The sequence below is a fragment of the Herpailurus yagouaroundi genome, unplaced genomic scaffold, assembly GCF_014898765.1.
Source record: "Herpailurus yagouaroundi ecotype Mexico unplaced genomic scaffold, PumYag 165, whole genome shotgun sequence".
Taxonomy (NCBI): Eukaryota; Metazoa; Chordata; class Mammalia; order Carnivora; family Felidae; genus Herpailurus; species Herpailurus yagouaroundi.
The window spans coordinates 29144960-29164473 of NW_024412406.1; the positions used below are offsets into that span (position 1 = coordinate 29144960).

Genomic DNA, 19514 nt, shown 5'->3' on the forward strand with positions numbered 1-19514 from the left:
TAATATCGTTAATTTAATTATCGTTCCATTTTGAACATTTGTTTCCATCAATTTCACTCTTTCCCCTGTTGCATAAACATCCTGATATCATTTTCCCCTGTATTAGATGATATCTGCAGTAGAATTCCTGAAACGATGTAAGTGAATAGTGCCTTCTCCGTGCTTAATATAACCAAATTAATTTCCAAAGGTTTATGTGATTTTATAAAGTCACCAAGGAAGCACAAGAGTGGATTCAAGTCCATTTTGACAACCACGGGTATTATTATTTAATATGGTCTTTTCCTAATTTAGTGACGCAAAAGACCTAGGCTTCTGACAAAGAGACTTTAAAAGAGGCAAACCTGAGTTAGCCATGCTGGCCACAGTTAACATTCCGGAACCAGCTTCAAATCGTCTGGCACAAGAACAACCAGCAAGAGAACGTGCCGAAGTAGGTAAGAAGCATCGTCTGATGACATCATACAGTTAAAAAGATTTGCTGTGGTTTATTAAATGAGATACAGTACGGGCTTTCAAACAAAGGAGAAACCCACCTCAGAATGAGAGAAACTAATGGGACCTGCCAACAGGAAAGCAATTAAAAGTCACTTGGTGACGGAAGAAGCAAATCAACCAGAAACGACAGTGCAGAAATACACGAGTGTAGGACTGAAGTTGACTGGGACTAACGAAGGCACTCATACCTGCACTGAGATCAATAATCCCTAATTAGATTAAAGACAACTATGTGTTAATGTCTTTTACACAATTAAAGGGAAGGAAAAGCACACTGGCAATTACCATGTGTTGCTCAAAATGAACCATTAATATCAATGAATCGAAGACAGAACCGGAGACCTTTAGTAACATTTTAATATCACTGTTGTATATTTCAGTCAGCCCTAGTGTCCCACTGAGAAGTTACACCGCAATTCTCAAATTTCTGATTAACACTGGCCTCTGACACTACTGGGGCACCTCAGTGACGATCACAGCTCCTTCGTCTTGACACCCACTGAGATTCGGACCTCTCCCTGAGCGAGGCTGCAGCTCTGTGCTCGCTCGAACGTTGTTCACATCACAGCACACGCAGAAAACAATGTCCTTTGTTCAGCTCTCTGGGCAAATTCTATGATAAACATGAAACTCTGTTAAAAAAAAAAAAGTCTGCAATAAACATAGGGGTATGGATATGCTTTTGAATTAGTGTCAGTACCCAGGAATGGAGTTACTGGACCATATGGTAAATCCTATTTTTAGGTTCTTCAAAATCTTCAAAATAGAATTACTACGTTCAGTAACTCCACTACTGGGTATTTACTAATGCAAAAACATACACACACCCCAGGTTTATTGTAGCCAAGATATGGAAGCACCCCAGGTATTCATTGATAGATGAGTGGATAAAAAAGATGTGATATATATATATATATATATATATATATATATATATATATATAATGGAATGTTATTCAGCCTTTAAAAGGATCTTGCCATTTGTGGCAACAAAGAGGGACCTACCAGATATCACACTAAGTGAAATAAGTCAAACAGAGAAATACAAATATCATATGATTTCACTTACGTGTGGAATCCAAAAAAACAAAACAAAACAAAACAAATGGACAAAGACAAACCCATAAATACAGAAAGCAAACTGATATTTGCCAGAGGGGAGGGAAGGAGGGGGCTGGGCCAAATGGGTGAAGGGAATGGTGGATACAGGCTTCCAGTTATGGAATGAGTAAGTCATGAGAATGAAAAGTACAGCAGAAGGAACACAGTCAAGGGTATGGTAATAGGGTTGTATGGTGACAGATGGTGGCCACACTTGTGGTGAGCGGAGCATAACCTGTTGAGCTGTTGAATCACTGTGTTCTACACCTGAAACTAATGTAATACTGTGTGTCAACTATATATGTATAGTTATATATCATATACATCATATATATCATATCAATACATATACATCATATACAATGATCAATACATATACAATCAATATACATAATCAATACATATACATCATATACACTGATATGATATAATGATAGGAAAAAAATAAAACTTTCTAATAAAATGTGTTCTAGTTCTTAATTCAATATTTGAACTTGATTTTACCAACAGATTTTAACTTGAAATAACCACATGCATAAGAGCTCTCATAAGAGCTTTGAACAATACTGTCTTCACTTGGTAGTCATCATCAAGGGGAAACTTTCACAAGTTGGTGACAAAAAACGTAAAATTATTCGTACAACCTTTCAGTGGCTTACAACGGTTGAAATGACCTTTAAAGGACCTAATATCGTTTTCTTTTATCAGGAAACGTGATGTAGACTTTCTTCTGATAATAATGCTGATGGATTAGCTTTTGAAGGTGATAAAATAATTTACACCAGGTATTCCAAAAGCATAATAAAGACTAATCTGCATGAATCACCTGATTGCTGGAGACAGCACATCCTATAAATAGTTTGGATGTCACTAAGGGGGGCTGTGGCTATAAATGAACAGAAATACCTCTGTGCATTCACGGCCAAATCTCTGTGGACGTACCCACCAGGGGTCTCGGCCAAGTTTCCTTCCTCCCACCCTGACTCATCACACCTTGTACCACACACCCCCCTCTTGGGTACCTGGAAGAAGTCTTTCCCAATAGTGGCCTCCTCGTCCATGTTCGCATAGGTGTCCTGGGCAGCTGCCTGAAGTCCCTATCCAGGTGACAGAGCTTCTCACTGGCCACCCTCACCACGTGATTGTAGACAATGAACATCAGATGTCATTCACCAGGTCACCATCTAACGACAGAACAGTTGATCATCAGAAGTGCCTGGCTGGCTCAGCTGGGAAGTGTCCAACTCTGGCTCAGGTCATGATCTCAGGGTTCGTGAGCCGGAGCAGAGGCTGTCTGCTTCAGATCCTCTAGCCCCTCTCTGCCCCTCCCCAACTCGTGCAGTCTCTTGCAAAAAATAAATAAACATTAAAAAAAAAAAAAAAGGTAGGATGGTTTCTCATCAGACTCTGCTGTATTTGGATCACCCTCCAGAGAGTGGTTGGGAATGTCTGAAAATACAGAGTGACCGATTCTCTGGTTAAACAGGGAACCCATGCCAGCTCTGCCGTGTATTAGCTGCGAGATATTAGAGAAGCTGCCTAATCTAAGTCAATGCTGCTATCTGTATAAGGTAAGAAAACGGAATATAGCGGGGAGTTAGGAAGACGGTGTAGGGAGGGGACAGAGTGGGGAAGGATATGTTGGAAAATTAAATTCTGGTTTAAATTTCTAGCATGTAAGGAGCGATAGCTGTTGTATCTAGAGATCTATTCTAGGATTTATTCATTTTACCGATATTTATAGTATCAGGCAAAAAAAAAAACCCAAAACACATCTTGTCTTTGCGAGGACTTCAATTGGTACAGAGGACAACCCAAAAAGTAAATAAGTGAATTATACAGCGCAGTGTAAGCACAAAGGAAAATCAGCCAGTGAAGAGATAATAGCGCCCAGGGCCGGAAAGGGCACGGACAGATGGAAGGACAGAGATCCAGGAAGGCCCTACATGTAAATAACAACTGGGAGGGGCTCCGGGAACAAGTCACGTGGAAATCTGGGAAAGAAGATTCCAAGGGGAAGAATCGCAAGCAGGGCGGCTTTGCAGGGAGCTTGCCTGTGGGGGGGCAGGAGCGGGGTTGCTGATGGCGGCAGCCGGAAGGAACCACGGCAGCGGAAGGTGACGTCAGAGACCACAGGGCCTCCCCCGGAAGGCCTAGCAGAGCTTTTAAACTTAGGAGACCGGTTGAGAGCGCCAGGATGGCAGGTGCAGAGAGAGGAGAAAAGAGGACGGAAGACAGAACCGTGGGGCATTTTAATATTAAGGGAGTAGAGGAAACAGAGCAAGCAAGGGAGACAGAGAAGGGGAGAGAGTGGAACCACAGAGGGACGTCCTGGAAATGAAAACGGAAATGAAATATTCCAGTAAAGTGGGCTGATTCTTGAAATTCTGCTGCCCAAGGAAGTAAAATGAGACTTGAGAATATTCGTTGCCCTTAGCATCATGGAGATCATTTTTTTTTTTATCATAAAATAGCAATTTAAAGTGAGTTCAAGAAATAATGGCCTGAAAAAAAATGAGAGATAATGCATATAGACAGCCCCTTATGAAGAGAGCAAAGTGGGGGGACAGGGGGGGCGCCTGGGTGGCTCAGTTGTTTGAGCCTCCAACTCTTGATTTCAGCTCAGGTCATGACCTCACGGTGCACAGCGTAGAGCCTGCTTGGGATTCTTTCTCTCTCTGTGCCCCTCCTCTGCTCGTGCTCTCTCTCTCTCCCTCTCAAAAAATAAATAAGAGAGAGCAAAATGGAAAAAGAAAGGGTAACAGCCTGAGAGGCTGGTTCAAGAGATTTTTGGGGGGGGGTGGGATTGCATTGAATTTATTTATTTATTTTTTTTCAATATATGAAATTTATTGTCAAATTGGTTTCCATACAACACCCAGTGCTCATCCCAAAAGGTGCCCTCCTCAATACCCATCACCCACCCTCCCCTCCCTCCCACCCCCCATCAACCCTCAGTTTGTTCTCAGTTTTTAACAGTCTCTTATGCTTTGGCTCTCTGACCTCAGCCGTAGCAATCTCTTACTCGACACATCCCCAAAGGCAAGGGAATTAAAAGCAAAAATGAATTACTGGGACCTTATGAAGATAAAAAGCTTCTGCACAGCAAAGGAAACAACCAACAAAACTAAAAGGCAACCAACGGAATGGGAAAAGATATTTGCAAATGACATATCGGACAAAGGGCTAGTATCCAAAATCTATAAAGAGCTCACCAAACTCTGCACCCAAGATTTTTTTTTTTTAATGGGATGCGAATCACGCCTGAAAGTTGATAGAAATGAGGAGGCGAAGACTGGTGTTCTAGGAGAGCAGGAGCCACTCGGGTGCCTGTGTAGACGGAAGAGTGGGATCTGGAGTGCAAGGGCAGGGATGGTGTTGGTTAAGGACGGGGCTCTTCGCCCACAGACCAGCCAGAGAGGCCAGGCGAGCGTGTGCAAATTCAGCAGGCAGCGGTAAGGTGGTGGTAGGAGCTTGGTGGACTTCTTACTCTGTTTCCCGGAGGTAGGACGGAACCATTGCTGAGAGTGGGAACAGGAGGTCTGGCGGGGGGAAGGCTAAAATACAAAAAATCATGTGGCAGGTTACCAGACTAGGGAAATGGGGTAGGATTGTTGGGCAGCACCGACGGTCCATTGGACTTAAGGCGAGATCAATCAGCAGGTCAACACGATCTGGGATTTTGTATTTGTTGTGTTTGTGTTACATCCACACTCTATCGCATGGGTTCGGGTGTGAACAGAGAGAAAGTCACATTCCACTGGGTTTGGGGTTTGCCGAGGGTGTGGTAAGAGATAAGGGAGGGACGGGGCCCCCGCCTGACTCCGTCAGTTGAGTCATGATCTCTCCGCTGATGAGATCCAGCCCCTCGCTGGGCTCTGTGCTGTCAGTGTGGAGCCTGCTTGGGATTCTCTCTCTCTCCCTATCTACCCCTCCCTACCCTCTCAAAATAAATAAACAGAAGAAGAAGAAGAAGAAGGAGGAGGAGGAGGAGGGAGGGGCAAGGGAGTCAGGGGTATAGGAAAGGAAGAAGCTATTATGGTGTTGGGCCACTAAATGTAATCTTGATAAGGCAGGAAGTGAAAATATGGTGGGATGGATAGATTATAAATTCTAGTGGGGTCGCAGGACTCCTGGAGCCCAGATACCGTAGACAGCGAGCAGAGGAGAGGAGGTGAAGGTCAGAAAGTGAACCGTGTGAAATTGGGATTTGGTGAGGTTGTGTTTCTTAATTGTAACATCTGTATAAGCCTGGGAACAAACTAGGGAGGAAAATCCTGAATCCTGAAGTTCAAGAATGAGGAGGCAGGAGTATTGGAAGTTTTTTCTTCCTAAGATTGCTGCACATGTATACATTTAACTCCTATCATTCCTCCGCGTGTGAAAAAAGTGGTACTGACCTAACTTTAGATGCATATTAGGATCACCAGGGGAGCCTTTAAAAAATAAAGACGCTGGTACCACACTAGAAAGGTTGAATTAGAATATTTGAGGTGAAGGGACGTTTGTTTTAGAGTTTAAAAGAGAAGTATAAAATGCATTTAAAAGTCAAATGCATTCAGTCCAAGACTAGAAAAAGAGTAACAGTCTCCTTCTACCCCAGTCTGTCACATTGCCCAACACATGATGTGAGTGCTGGGATGTTTTGGAATGAATTAATGAAGATTATAGGGCAGATTTGACATTCTCCAGGACAGTGCTTCTCAAAGCTGAATGTGCATAGGAGCCACCTGAGAAGCTTGTTAAGATGGAAATTGTGATTTAGCCAGTCTGGAGTTTGGCTGAGTTTCTCCATTGGTAGAATGGTAGATCCCTCCACAGGATGCCAGGCTGCTGATACACAGAGGACCCTCTGATTAGCAAAGTGGTGAGAGATCTTTTAGGGTCACTGGATAGGCCTTGCTGAAGAAGTGGATGCCAGGCCGGGAGGGTGGGTTAACTTTTGACCTGTCCAAAGTTAGTAAGAACTTATCCATACCTCGGAGCAGTGCATCACGGTAATGAGCTTCACCCCAACCCTAACCCAGGACCTTCAAGGGTGAGGCTGCTTTCACTTCCCTCCCGTGTCACTTGTGTTTCCAACCAGCCCCACCCAAATCCAATTTGGCCTCGCTTGTAACCCTGTCCCTGACTTCACCCCTCCCTAACCCGACCGCCCGGTTTCTCCACCCCTCATACTCCTCCCTCCTTCCCCACCTCCCCTCTGCTTTGGGGCAGAGGCACAGGAAAAAGAAAACAGTGATGGAACAGTTGTGGAATGACCCACAAAATCACTGCTCGCATCTGAGGAACATCTGGGGGTCACACATAAAGCATGATGGACTGGGGAAGCCTGACCCTAAAAAATAGCTTTCTGTTGGTGTCTTTGCCCCAAATGCATCACTTGAATGTAATCATAAGAAATCATCAGACTAAATTGAAATGAAAGCAACACCTGGCCTTCAAAAATGTCAAGGTCACACACACACACATACACACACACACACACACACACACACACAAGGAAAATGTGAGGAACTGTTCTAGAATGAAGGAAAATAAAATCAGGTAGTAGCTAAATGAAACATGAGATCCTAGGGGCGCCTGGGTGGCGCAGGCGGTTAAGCGTCCGACTTCAGCCAGGTCACGATCTCGCGGTCCGTGAGTTCCAGCCCCGCATCAGGCTCTGGGCTGATGGCTCGGAGCCTGGAGCCTGTTTCCGATTCTGTGTCTCCCTCTCTCTCTGCCCCTCCCCCGTTCATGCTCTGTCTCTCTCTGTCCCAAAAATAAAAATAAAAACATTGAAAAAAAAAAAAAAAAAAAAAAATTAAAAAAAAAAAAAAAAAAAGAAACATGAGATCCTAGGCTGAATCCCGTTCCTGAATAGAAAAGGTGATTGGGTCAGCTCAATATTTGAATGAGGTCTGTGCATTCGATGGTAGGATCATATAAGTGTTGATTTCCTGCTTTTGATGGATATATTCTGGTTACGGAGGACAGTGCCTTCGTTTTCGGGGTAATGGAGTATCATGTCTGCAATTTACTCTCAAATGATTCAGAAAAATATGAACTGTGTGTGTGTGTGTGTGTGTGTGTGTGTGTAGATGTGTAGAGAGTGAGAGACAGTATATACAGATATACAGATATACAGAAATCCTTTGTATTCTTCTTTCAACTTCCCTGCACATTTGAAATTACTTGAAAGTAAAAGCATAAAAAAACAAAAACTTATTTTCTAATATCTTTTTCCTTTTTTCCCAGTTTATTGAGAAATAATTGACATATATTACTGTATAAGGTTTAAGGTGTACAACGTGATGATTTGATACACATACAATGTGAAATGACCACAATAGGTTTAGTTAGCGACCATCATCTTGTGTAGATACGATAAAAAGGAAAGAAAAAGGAAAATCCTCCTTGTGATGAGAACTCTTAGGATCTGCCCTCTTAACAACTTTCCTATAGATGATAGACCAGCATTAGCCGTCACGCATCATATTGTACATTTTGTGCCTTTTGACCACCTTCTGCCAATTCCCTCTTCCTCAACACCCTGCCTCTGGTAGCCACAAACCTAAACTCTTTTTCTATGAGTTTGCTGGCTGTTTTGTTTTGTTTTGCTTTGCTGTAGATTCCACCTATAAGTGAGATCATACGGTAGTTGTCTTTCTCTGATTTATTTCGCTTAGTATAATGCCCTTCAGGTCCATCTAGGTTATCACCAGGGGTAGATCCCTCCATTAGCAGAGCAAAGAAAATGAGCAGATAACACGGACTCCAATTTTGCATCTTGAGAAAGGATCAGCGGCCGTGTTCCCTCATAGTCTCTCGCAAGGCACAGTTGCCCGTTCCGGTGCTGAGAATGACCCAGAGAAAAAGGCAGGCTGCAAGCAATTTGTGCACGTCTGTCCGGACACACATGGGCACTCAACTCAGAAGAGAGGTGGGTGAGGAGAAGGGAGGACCCTTTCTCAACAATTCCCAGGAAACACCTGTTCAGGTCACAGGGGGAACACACGTGATTATGAACATAAACGGATCCTTCCCACTCAGTCCCATTTGAGCCCCTGGTTGCACAATTGTCTTAACTATAAACTTTAATCATCTAAGCATTATGCTTCGCAACAAATTCCAGTGCCATGGAGGACTAGAAAGAGGAACAGAAAAGTCTAAGCCAAATTAATTATAAAAGTTTGCACTTTGTCTCTATGGACTGGTTTCGGAAGATACAGAGAAGAGTGTCGTCAAGGGGACGCCATAGCAACGTAAACTGGAGGGGGTGAGAGCAAGTAGGGAAGGGCACCTGACGTCACAGGTGTGAGGAGGGACGGCTGGCAAGACTCAGTGGTGGGCTGGATGTGTTTGAAGAGGAAGGACGGGGCGAGGACAGGCAGAATGAGAAAAAAGAGAAACAGAGAGAAACAAAAAGAGAAACAAAATGAGAAAAAAGAAAACAATCACGGGGACAGTTTCAAATGCAATAAAAGCTCAAAACATCAACACAATTTACCTTCTTTGAAGTATTATATTTGTTTATACCTAAGAAGGCAACCTTGACTCCTGGGACTTTTCAAGTTAATGGATTTTGCTGTACCTTGGCCAGGTGTCTGTTCCTCATTCAGTTTGGATCCTGGGCAAACTTACTTAACCTCATTATCATTTAAAGCTTGTTGCTAGGTAACTACATCCAGGGTTCTTTCTGATCCCTAGATCAAGATATCTGTGCCAAAATGTAGACAAGCTAATTTGAAGGTTGGAGAGAGTTGATGCACTTTTTCTGAGAACTTTAATCATCTTTCATTTCTGGAACTATCTCTGCATGAACAAAGTTAGATGTTTTACCATGGAAGCTGAATGTTCACGTGCCTGGTACTCCTAGCCCTCTTTTTAAAAACATGAGGAAACAGAGTAGACTCCTCCCCCTGAATGATCAACAAATCTCTGTCCTTGGATCCATGAGGCCAACAGGTACAGAAGTAGGAAGCAGCATCATGCAGGCCACAAATTCAAACACCTTTTCCTGTACCTTCTTGTTGAAGAAATGGGAAGTCAAAGGGAGAGAGAGGGTATGTTCAAGCAACTGGGTGCTGAGGGAAAGAGCAGCCCCAGAAGGGTTACCATGGTGATGGGCTTATAGACAGATAAGTTAGGGGTCCCCTGGAAAAAGAAAGATGAGACATAGCTTTCTTAACATAAGGAATATCATTTTAGGCGCCCCCCCCCCCCCCGCCATTTTGTGACCCATGCCTGACCGGCATTACTTGCCCAAGCCAATTTCTTGCAGAACTGCCTGGGATATGTTCAAATTGCAGAAAAATAGACCACGATAGTTCAATATTTTAGGAAATAAAGAGAACGCAAAATCTAACAGCCTCTACCAGGCCTAAAAATAGCCTAACACTATCAGAGACAATAAAGCAATGGTAACACTCCCAGTGCTATTTCAAAAGTAATGACCTAGGGCAGAGTCTTAAGTCATTTTTGCAGGAGTGAAGCCCCTCTGAGAAGTCAAATCCTGGACTAACTGGATCCAGAGAACCCTTGATGCGGACCCTTGCTGGCCCCCATGACTTCGATCAACCAGGACCCGGATTCTGTCCACCCAGGATGACTCTGGCCCCAATTCTACACGGAGCTCTCCTTTGCCAAGACCGTCCATGAATGTGCATGCCCCCTCAGCTTAAAACCTCCCCAAGGTTGTTGTTGGGGAAGGGGCGGGCACTGCTGTGAGAAATATCCTGGTTTCCCCTTACTGGTTGCAAGTAAAACCCTTCCTTTTCCCACTCTTTTGCCTTGATCTCCACCAAGAGGCAAACTTAATTTCAGGTTCCAGGCTCAGGACCACTGACTTTGGCATTGGAACTCTGGTCTCTTGGACACAAGGAAGGAATGGGATGACTAAAGGTGGAAACACAGTGTCTAAAGGACAGCTGAGAGACGTCCGGCTTACGAAGCTACTTGTCAGCCTTGCTCTGGGGCTTGTATGGGTACTGATTAGTCATCAGCATGTACTGTGCATATATTTTTCTAATGGCATGGTACAGCTATCAGATATAATGGTAAACACTTCCTGTGTATTTATCTGACAAAAAAAAAAATGCCCACAAAAATATAGTGTCTCTACAAAGACTATAGAGAAGGATGTTAAGTCTCGACGATTATATTGGGGAAATCAAAACAGAATGCTTTGGAAGAAGTCCCCAGGATGGGGCCATCAGTTACAACACACTTCACAGGGCACCTGGGTGGCTCAGTCGGCTGAGCATCCGACTCTTGATTTTGGCTCAGGTCATGATCTCATGGTTTGTGTGTTCGAGCCCCGTGTCAGGCCACAGTGTCAGGCTGTGCGCTGACAGTGCAGAGCCTGCTTGGGATTCTCTCTCTCTCTCTCTCTCTGCCCCTCCCCCATTCTCTCTTTCTCTCTCTCAAAATCAGTAAAAAAAAAAAAGACTTTAAAAAAATACTTCAACAATTGTATTTGAACGAAATATGTCTGAGATGTGGTGCATTTGGTGCAGTCAATGAACTCAAGTGAGACCAGGGAACATATCCCATAAAATGCCGATGGTGCCTTCAGTCACTCCCTTTTCTTTGATTTCATTTTTCTCATTAAAACCCAATCTATGCCACATTTAAAGTTCTCTCCCACCTAACAGTAGCATGGTCAAAGCAATAAGCTGCACACACCCTAGGGGAGAATACCAAGCGAAGACTCTCTGACTTCCAAACTCCTTAGAACACCTCAGTTAACGTGACCCAAGATCATCGCTGATTTGCACAAACCTGACACACTGCCAGGCAGGAGTGGTAATAAATACAAAAATGTCAGAATTGAGTCACACAATTGTTTCCTGTTTATGGGGAAAAATTTTTTTTAAACAATTCAAAATTAAGCTTGAGGGAAAATTATTCCTGCCCTGGACACCTAGAAGCATGGGTGGCAGTTCGGCCCATTCTATGATAATTGTTCACCTAAATCTGGTTTGCTTACAGTGATGCGTTAGGCTTTTGAATTCATCAATTTTCTTGCCTGAAAGCTCAAAAACTAATAATCTTTTTCCTGCTATTGCCAATAGCTCTAGCTGTTGTCAGAAATGTTCCCCTCTTCCAATGGAAACCTGCAAACGAACACAAAAACCCTACACAATTTAAGATCTGCTTTTCATAGAGATGTACTACCATGGGTCTTATTAAACATAAGACTTCAATTTTTAAAATATATTTACAAAAACACTCATCATCCACTTCAGTGAGGTTAATTATCCTCCCCTGAAATGTTGTGTTGAAAGTTAGTTCATTCTGAAGGGCACTCTGGCTGGCTCAGTTGGTAGACCATGCGACTCTTGATCTTGGAGCCATGAGTTTGAGTCCCATGTTGGGTGTAGAGATTACTTAAAAATCAAATGAATGAAAGACAGAAAGAAAGTTAGCTAATTCTGGGCTCAACACTGAACTTATTGGGAGATGTTTCCATGCTTCTCCCTAAGCAAAGCCAACATGTTATATAACTAAGGCTAAAAGAAATTCACTCTTGGTATTATGTTGAACAGAGAGATGGAAGGAGGTCGCCATGCCATTTCTGTGGTATTTTGTGCTGCCAGGGGATAGGACTTATTTAATGGCCCTCGTACAGCGCTGCCATTCTTTTGAAAATGTCAAGTTCGGAAGATTTCACCAATCAGAGGCAAGCCCATAAGGAGCTCATCCGCTTATATAGGAGAAACCAGGGACCAGGCAGTGATGGTGTAATAAATTCCTTAGCATGTACAAAGAAGGGGGGTTCACCCGCTTAGCTTTGAAAGGGTGGTGAGGGTTTCTCAGAAGACACCACCTGAAAGCTGCATCCTGGAAGGGAAGGATAAAGAACCACGCAGGGTTGGAAGTAAGGAAGGCAGAAGACAAAAAATGGGAAGGGTACTCCAGGTGGTGAATGCAGCACATGGAAATGCTAGAGACTAAACAGCATGAAGCTTTAAGAAATAGCCTAGCTTTGAACCTGATCAGCAGGATTTCTCAGGTGGGGTCCATAAGTCCCCTCCATATGAGTTGCCCAGCTTGTTGCAATGCAGCTTCCAGAGCCCTGAGGCTTATGTACTACCTCAGAATCTGGAGCCTAGGACTTTGTATTTTAAATAAGCATTCCAGAGAATACATAGGCACTCTGGATCGTATATCCTCTGGCAAGGCAGAAGTCTGGGAAGGGGGGAGGTAGCAAGAGAGGATTCTGGTGAGGTGAGCAGTGTTGGACCATGAGGTTCTTGAACACCAAAGGTTTGGAACTTGAGACTTTCCTGAGTCCAATGGAGGAGCCACAGCCAGGATCTACATAAAAACAAAAAGGGAATAGAATTCTACTTTAGAAAAATCACTCTAGAGGTGGCATGGAAGAATGCCCTGGAACTGGGAGAGACTCAGGCAGAGTCATCCAGAGGACAGAAGAGCTGAAGAGAAATAGTAAGAAAGCAGGACCGACTAGAACTGGTGATTGGTCCCATGGGATATGGTAGTGAAGGGGAGGAGACATGGTTTTAAGGACAGGGGAGGGGACATCAAGAACGATCCCTCCCTAGGGTCCTAACTTGAGTACTATTTATAGGGTGCTGATCACAAGGGGTGACAAGGAGAGTACGTTCAGTAACACCCAAAGTGTCTGTAGAACTCAGGTTCGGTAGACGCATTTGGGACGGAGTTAGAGACCCAGAGTTATCAATACACAGATGGCAACAGAAGCTGTGGAAAGTACAAGCTTATGGTGCCGTCTTTCTTCATAAACTAGGAAGTAGAGTTATTTCCCAATAGTAACCAAAAAAGGAGATGTCAGAGAATGCAGGAAATAGAAAATAGCCCCTATGAGGCCACAAGAGAGAATGCTGAACAAGGAAACAGAAAGCATTAAAGACTCATCAAGTATGGAAGGACAACTTGTCATAGCTCCAGTTGTGTTGAAGGTGTTTTTCTCCTGTAGCACTTCCCCACCAGGGGGGCAGGAATGTAGAAAGGACACGGCTGGACCACTAGCAACTCAGCCCCTCTAAAGAAGCAGAGGGACTCTGGGTGCCTGGGTGGTTCACTCAGTTAAGCATCTGACTTTGGCTCAGGTCATGATCTCATGGTTCGTGGGTTCGAGCTCCACGTCAGGCTCTGTGCTGACAGCTCAGAGGCTGGAGCCTGCTCTGGATTCTTCGTCTCCCTCTCTCTCTGCCCTTCCTCCTGTGTGTTCTCTCTCACACACACAAATAAATAAATAAACATTAAAGAAAAAATAAAGTTCCTTAAAAAGAAGAAGAAGAAGAAGCAGCAGAGGGACTAAAGGACCCCTCTGGTCTTGAGGCTCTCTCCCAAATGCTGTTTAATTACTCCCCAAACTCAGATCTGGAAACAAAAACCTACCATTCTTCTCTTCAGAGTGGTTCCGCCTTGCTGCTTGCCTGTTAGTTCCCCTGCTGTGCGTGTATGTACGCATGTCAATGCACACCCTCTGAACACTTTCCCGCAAGTACAAGCACTATTCCTTAACTGTTTCCCAGGCCTACTTAGGTAGCAGGGAATATTGAAATTATTTCCCCCTATTTTATGGTTATCTTTGTCTATAGTCAACAAGCTAGTGTGGCGATTAAGTAGAACAGACTTTGAAGCTCTATTCTGAATTCATAGTTAATTATTACTTCCATCCCCAACATATCTAACCATCACTTCCTATGTTTCTCTCTCTTTTTAGATATCTTCTTCTCTAGGCTTTCCATAATCGCCTACTTACTCCATGCAGCAAAGCATAGCTAAATCAAGTAGCAAATAATTTCCCTACGCCCCTCTGCATGCTGAACTGGAACAGTGAGGGATGATCCCTGACCAAACACACACGTGCTCTTTGCCAGATCAACTGGGAATCAAAGAGTAAAAGGGAGAGAAAATCAAGTTTTTCTGGGTCCAGGACTTCCACACACATACAGATCCCCAGTCTGCCCCCTCTGCCTGTCTCTCTGTCTCTCTCTCTCAAAATAAATAAATAAACTAAAAAAATAAAAATAAAAGATGGGAAGGGTCATGCTCATTTAAAAGGCTAGCAGCTGGCATTAATGTAATTAACATCACTTTTGAGCAGCTAAATGATTTTCTTTTGGAAAATGACTGATCCCATTGTGACCTCCATGGCACCCATTTCCCATTAAGGAACAGAAAATCTACCTTCTCTCTCCCCTCCCCAGTACCTCCAGGGAGCAGAGACATGACTTAAACTCAGCTAATCACATGGTCTGTCCTTAGGGGAAAGGGAAATAGAGACTTCATGTATGGATTTCCAGAGAACATCAGTATTGTAGCTGGAGTAAAATGCAGTTCTCAACACCCCAAGAAGCAGAACCATGTATGGCCCGATAAATAAATAATGATGTTAGATGAGGATTTGGAGTCTGGCAAAAATCCAGTTTGTATAGAAATCAAATCCTATTAGAGTATTATAAGGAAAGCTATGTTATTCTGGACTGAGTTTTTGTGGCTATGGATTGAGCCAATTATTTTAATTATACTCTTGGGAAAGCTACTGGAATTCAATTAAAGGTGACTGATTTCCACCGGCATTCAGTTGAGTGCGTTGCTTTCGAGCAAAGAGACTTGACATTTGGTTTAATAGTGTTAAGACTACAGTTTGATGCTGAGAAACAAAAAATGTGAGCTTTTAGCAATCAAATTAAGAACCTCAGCAAACACCATTAAAACTCACAGGATCAGACTACTTGAAGCCGCAGGGATCATTTAAAACACAGATGTTAACATTCTTTCTAAGCAAACGTGGTCTTTATTTTAAAAATCTAGGTACTTAAATAGGAGAATGGCCTAATGAACTGAGGTAAATCGCAACGATCATATACAATGAACCAGTTAAAAGTGGGGTTTCTCCATATGGACAAACATGGCTAGACCTCTAAGACATGCCACTGAGAGGAGAAAAAAGCTGTTTAATGAAGTACCCTCTGGGAAAGGGGGAAAAAAAAAACTGAGACAAGACAGTTTGATGAAAGGAAACTTTTGGTCCTAACTATGTTAATTAACTATTGCAAGGAGAATTAATAATACATTACCTAGATAGTCAAAAATAACTTTAAGAATAAATTTAGTTTCTAGTTTCTAAGTGATTTTTTAAAAAAATGTTTTAATGTTTTTATTTTATTTTTGAGACAGAGACAGAGTGCAAGCAGGGGAGGGGCAGAGAGAGAGGGAGACACAGAATCGGAAGCAGGCTCCAGGCTCTGAGCTGTCAGCACAGAGCCCGACACGGGGCTCGAATTCACAAACTGTGAGATCATGACCTGAGCTGAAGTCGGATGCTTAACCAACCGAGCCACCCAGGTACCCCTATAAGTGATTTTTTTAATGTTTATTTATTTATTTATTTATTTTGAGAGAGAGAGAGAGCCCACGTGGGTGCGAGTGCACGCGGAGGCTGGAGGGAGGTGCAGAGAGAGAAGGAGAGAGAGAATCCCAACAGGTTCCCTGCTTGTCAGCACAGAGCCTGACATGGGGCTCCGTCCCACGAATCCCGTGAGATCATTACCTGAGCCAAAATCCAGAGTTCGTGTCTCCACCGATGGAGCCACCCAGGTGCCCCCATACGTGTTTTCTGGCAAACATTTTCCATCCTGCAGTTTTCTCAACAAGCTGTGATAAAACAATCATGTCAAAGGGAAGAGGTTTAGTTCCAGGCAAGACAGCATGACCACATCCATCCTGACTCTTCGACTCCAAACGAGTGATGAGTTTCCCATTTTTCCTCGGCTGTGCCCGGGCCTAGGCTCAAGGCAGCCCCAGACCAAGAAGACCATAAATATTGTGTGATCTTCCCTCCATGAGGTACCTGGAATAGGCAAATCATGGAGACAGAAAGTAGAATAAGGGTTACAAGGGGTTGCGGGGAGGCAGGAATGGGGAGTCGCTAACATTTAGGGTTCCATTTGGGATGATGAAAAAGTTTTGGAAATGGGTAGTAGAGATGTTTGCACAACAAAGTCAACGTACCGAATGTCACTGAATCGTACATCGAAACATGGCCAAAATGATAAACTTTATATATGTTTTTCACCACAATGGAAAAAAATTGAGAAGACGGAAAGAAAGAGAGCAATTCACAAATATAGTTGTAGACTTTAACATTCCTCTCTCGGTAATCAACAGAACAGGTAGAGAAAAAATGAATACAGAAGAGATATAAAGGCACTATACAATCAATCACCTGAATGTAACTGGTATGTGTAGAACATTACACCAAAAATACATTCTTTTCAGGTGCACGTGAAACATGCAACAATATGGACCACATCTTAAGTTTTAAACAAGCCCTAACAAACTTAAAGTATTTAAATTATACAAAGAATATTTTTTGACAATAATGGAATTAAACTACAAATCGATAGCAGTAAGAACAAAAAAGTCTCTAAATACTTGCAAATTAACCGATACACTTCTGAGTAATTCATGGGTCAAAGACCTCAAAGGATATTAGAAAACCTTCTGAACTGAACAAATATAAAGCAGTGCTTAGAGGGAAAGTCAGAGCAAAGAACAAAAACCTCAACCCAATAGTCTCAGTTACCCCATTAAGATAGTAGGGGGGCGGGGGGAAGCAAAGACATAGAAAGAAGGAAATAATGTTTTTTTTAAAGGGCAGAAACTGATAAAATGGAAAGCAAACCAAAATAAGATAAAGATAATCAAGGAAACCAAAAGCTCATTCTTTGAAACAATCGTTCAAGTTGATAAACCTCAAGCAAGACTGACAAAGAAAAAAAGGAAAGACACAACCATCAATATCAAGAATGAAAGGGGGAGGAGAAATTGGAGGGGGGTTATAAGAGGGGGGGAAGAGAGTGGGGGTGTGGGAAGGGGTGGAATATCACAACAGACTCCACAGACCTTACCAGGAGGAGGAGGGAATGTCCTGATAACTCTACACACAGAAATTCAACAACCCAGGTAAATGAACCAATGCCTGAAAAAAAAAAAAAAAAAAAAAGTAAAACTTGACTTAAACCTTACAACTTATACCAAAATTATCTCAAAGTGGATATCATGTGTCTCCCTCTCTCTGTTCCTCTCCTGCTCACATTCTGTCTCTCTCTCAAAAATAAATAAAAAAATTTTAAAAAATTTTTAATAAAAAAACATAAAACTATAAAGTTTTACAAGAAAATAATAGAGACAATCTTTGTGACTTAGAGTACACATGATACCAAAAGCACAATCTTTAAAATGAAAATCTTGATTACTTAAATAGTATTAAAATTCTAAAACATTTGAACTGGGAAAGACATTGTTAAGAGATTGAAAAGGCAAGTTACGGACTAGGAAAAAATATTCATTTGTACAAACAACTTGTGTTCAGACTATACCAAAAAAATAAATAAGTAAATAAAATTCACATCTCTACATTAAGAAAATAATCCAGTTTAAAAATAGACAAAAACTGGGGCGCCTAGGTGGCTCAGTCCGTAAGCGTCCAACTTCGGCTCAGGTCACGATCTCGCGGTCCGTGAGTTCGAGCCCCGCATCGGGCTCTGTGCTGACAGCTCAGAGCCTGGAGCCTGTTTCAGATTCTGTGTCTCCTTCTCTCTCCGACCCTCCCCCATTCATGCTCTGTCTCTCTCGGTCTCAAAAATAAATAAACGTTAAAAACTAAAAAAAAAAATAAACACTAAAAAATTTTTTTTAAATAGACAAAAACTTACACGTACACTTCATCAAAGGGGGCATAAGGATGGCCAATAAACACGCAGAAAACATGTTCAACAATACCAACCATTGGAGAAATGCGTGTTAAAGCCACAGTGAGAGTCGCACCAATGAAAATGGCTAAAACGCCACGTGCTAAAAGGATATGAAGTTAACTGGAAATCTCCAACATCGCTGACGGCGACGCAAACTCTCACAGCCACTCTGAAAAATAATGTAGCGCTTTCTCAATAGATTAAACCTACATTTTACTATATGACCTGGTAATCCCATTCCTAGGTACTTATTTACCTTAGAGAAATTAAAATTTATACTCACTTAAATACCTTTAGCTAAATATTTACAGCTGTTCTATTCATAATTGCCAAAAGCCAAAAACAATCCAAATGTCCTTGAGTGGCCGAGTGGATGAATAAATGGAGGTCCGACAACACAACGAAGTGATGCTGTAGCAATGAAAAGGAATGAACTGTGGACGGACTCAACACCTTGGATGAATTTCAAACGCATAAGGCTGTGTGAAAGAAGCCAGTCTCAAAAGTTGCATGTTGTATGATACTGTTTGTCTGATACTCTCAAAAACACAAAACCACAGTGACAGAGAACAGATCCTTTGTTGCCAACGGTCGGTGGTCGAGGAAGGAAATGATGACAAAGGGGCATCATGAGGGACTTTTTAGTGACAGAACTGTTCTGTATATTGAATGTGGTGGCAGCAACACGACTCTCTATGTGTTAAAACTGGTGGAACTGGGGGCTCCTGGGTGGTTCGGTCAGTTGAGCATCCGACTCTCGATTGAAGCTCAGATCATGATCCCAGGGTCTTGGGATGGAGTCCGGCGTGGGGCTCCATGCTGAGCGTGGAGCCGGCTTTAGATTTTCTCTCTCTTTCCCTCTGCCCCTCTCCCCGCACCTCTAAAATAAAAATAAAATAAAATAAAACTGGTAAAACTGTACATAAAAAAAAAAGTCCGAACACTTGATGGCAGCTCTCAATCAAGCATTTCTATTTTTTTCAACTATTTGTATGGATAGGTAATTAGCATTGACCATCAAATAAATGTTGAGTTCCTACTGGAAATCTCTGTATCCTTGAAATGCTATTAGTTTTCTGATTGGCCCTTATAATGTGCTATGGACCATAAAATGCATTATGTTCTCATAATCCCTTAACAAGAAGCTTAACAAGAGGATGCCTAAAATTCACCTAT

General features: G+C 42.5%; 1 long non-coding RNA gene across 1 annotated transcript; it reads right to left on the minus strand.

Moving 5' to 3' along the window:
* Nucleotides 1–11735: 11735 nt before the first annotated feature.
* Nucleotides 11736–17566, minus strand: LOC121038270 (uncharacterized). The gene is made up of 3 exons (XR_005794275.1): nucleotides 17493–17566; nucleotides 16133–16432; nucleotides 11736–12903 (listed from the first exon to the last, which is right to left on the minus strand). It is a non-coding gene; the product is annotated as an uncharacterized LOC121038270 (long non-coding RNA).
* Between the last annotated feature and the right edge of the window lie 1948 nt (nucleotides 17567–19514).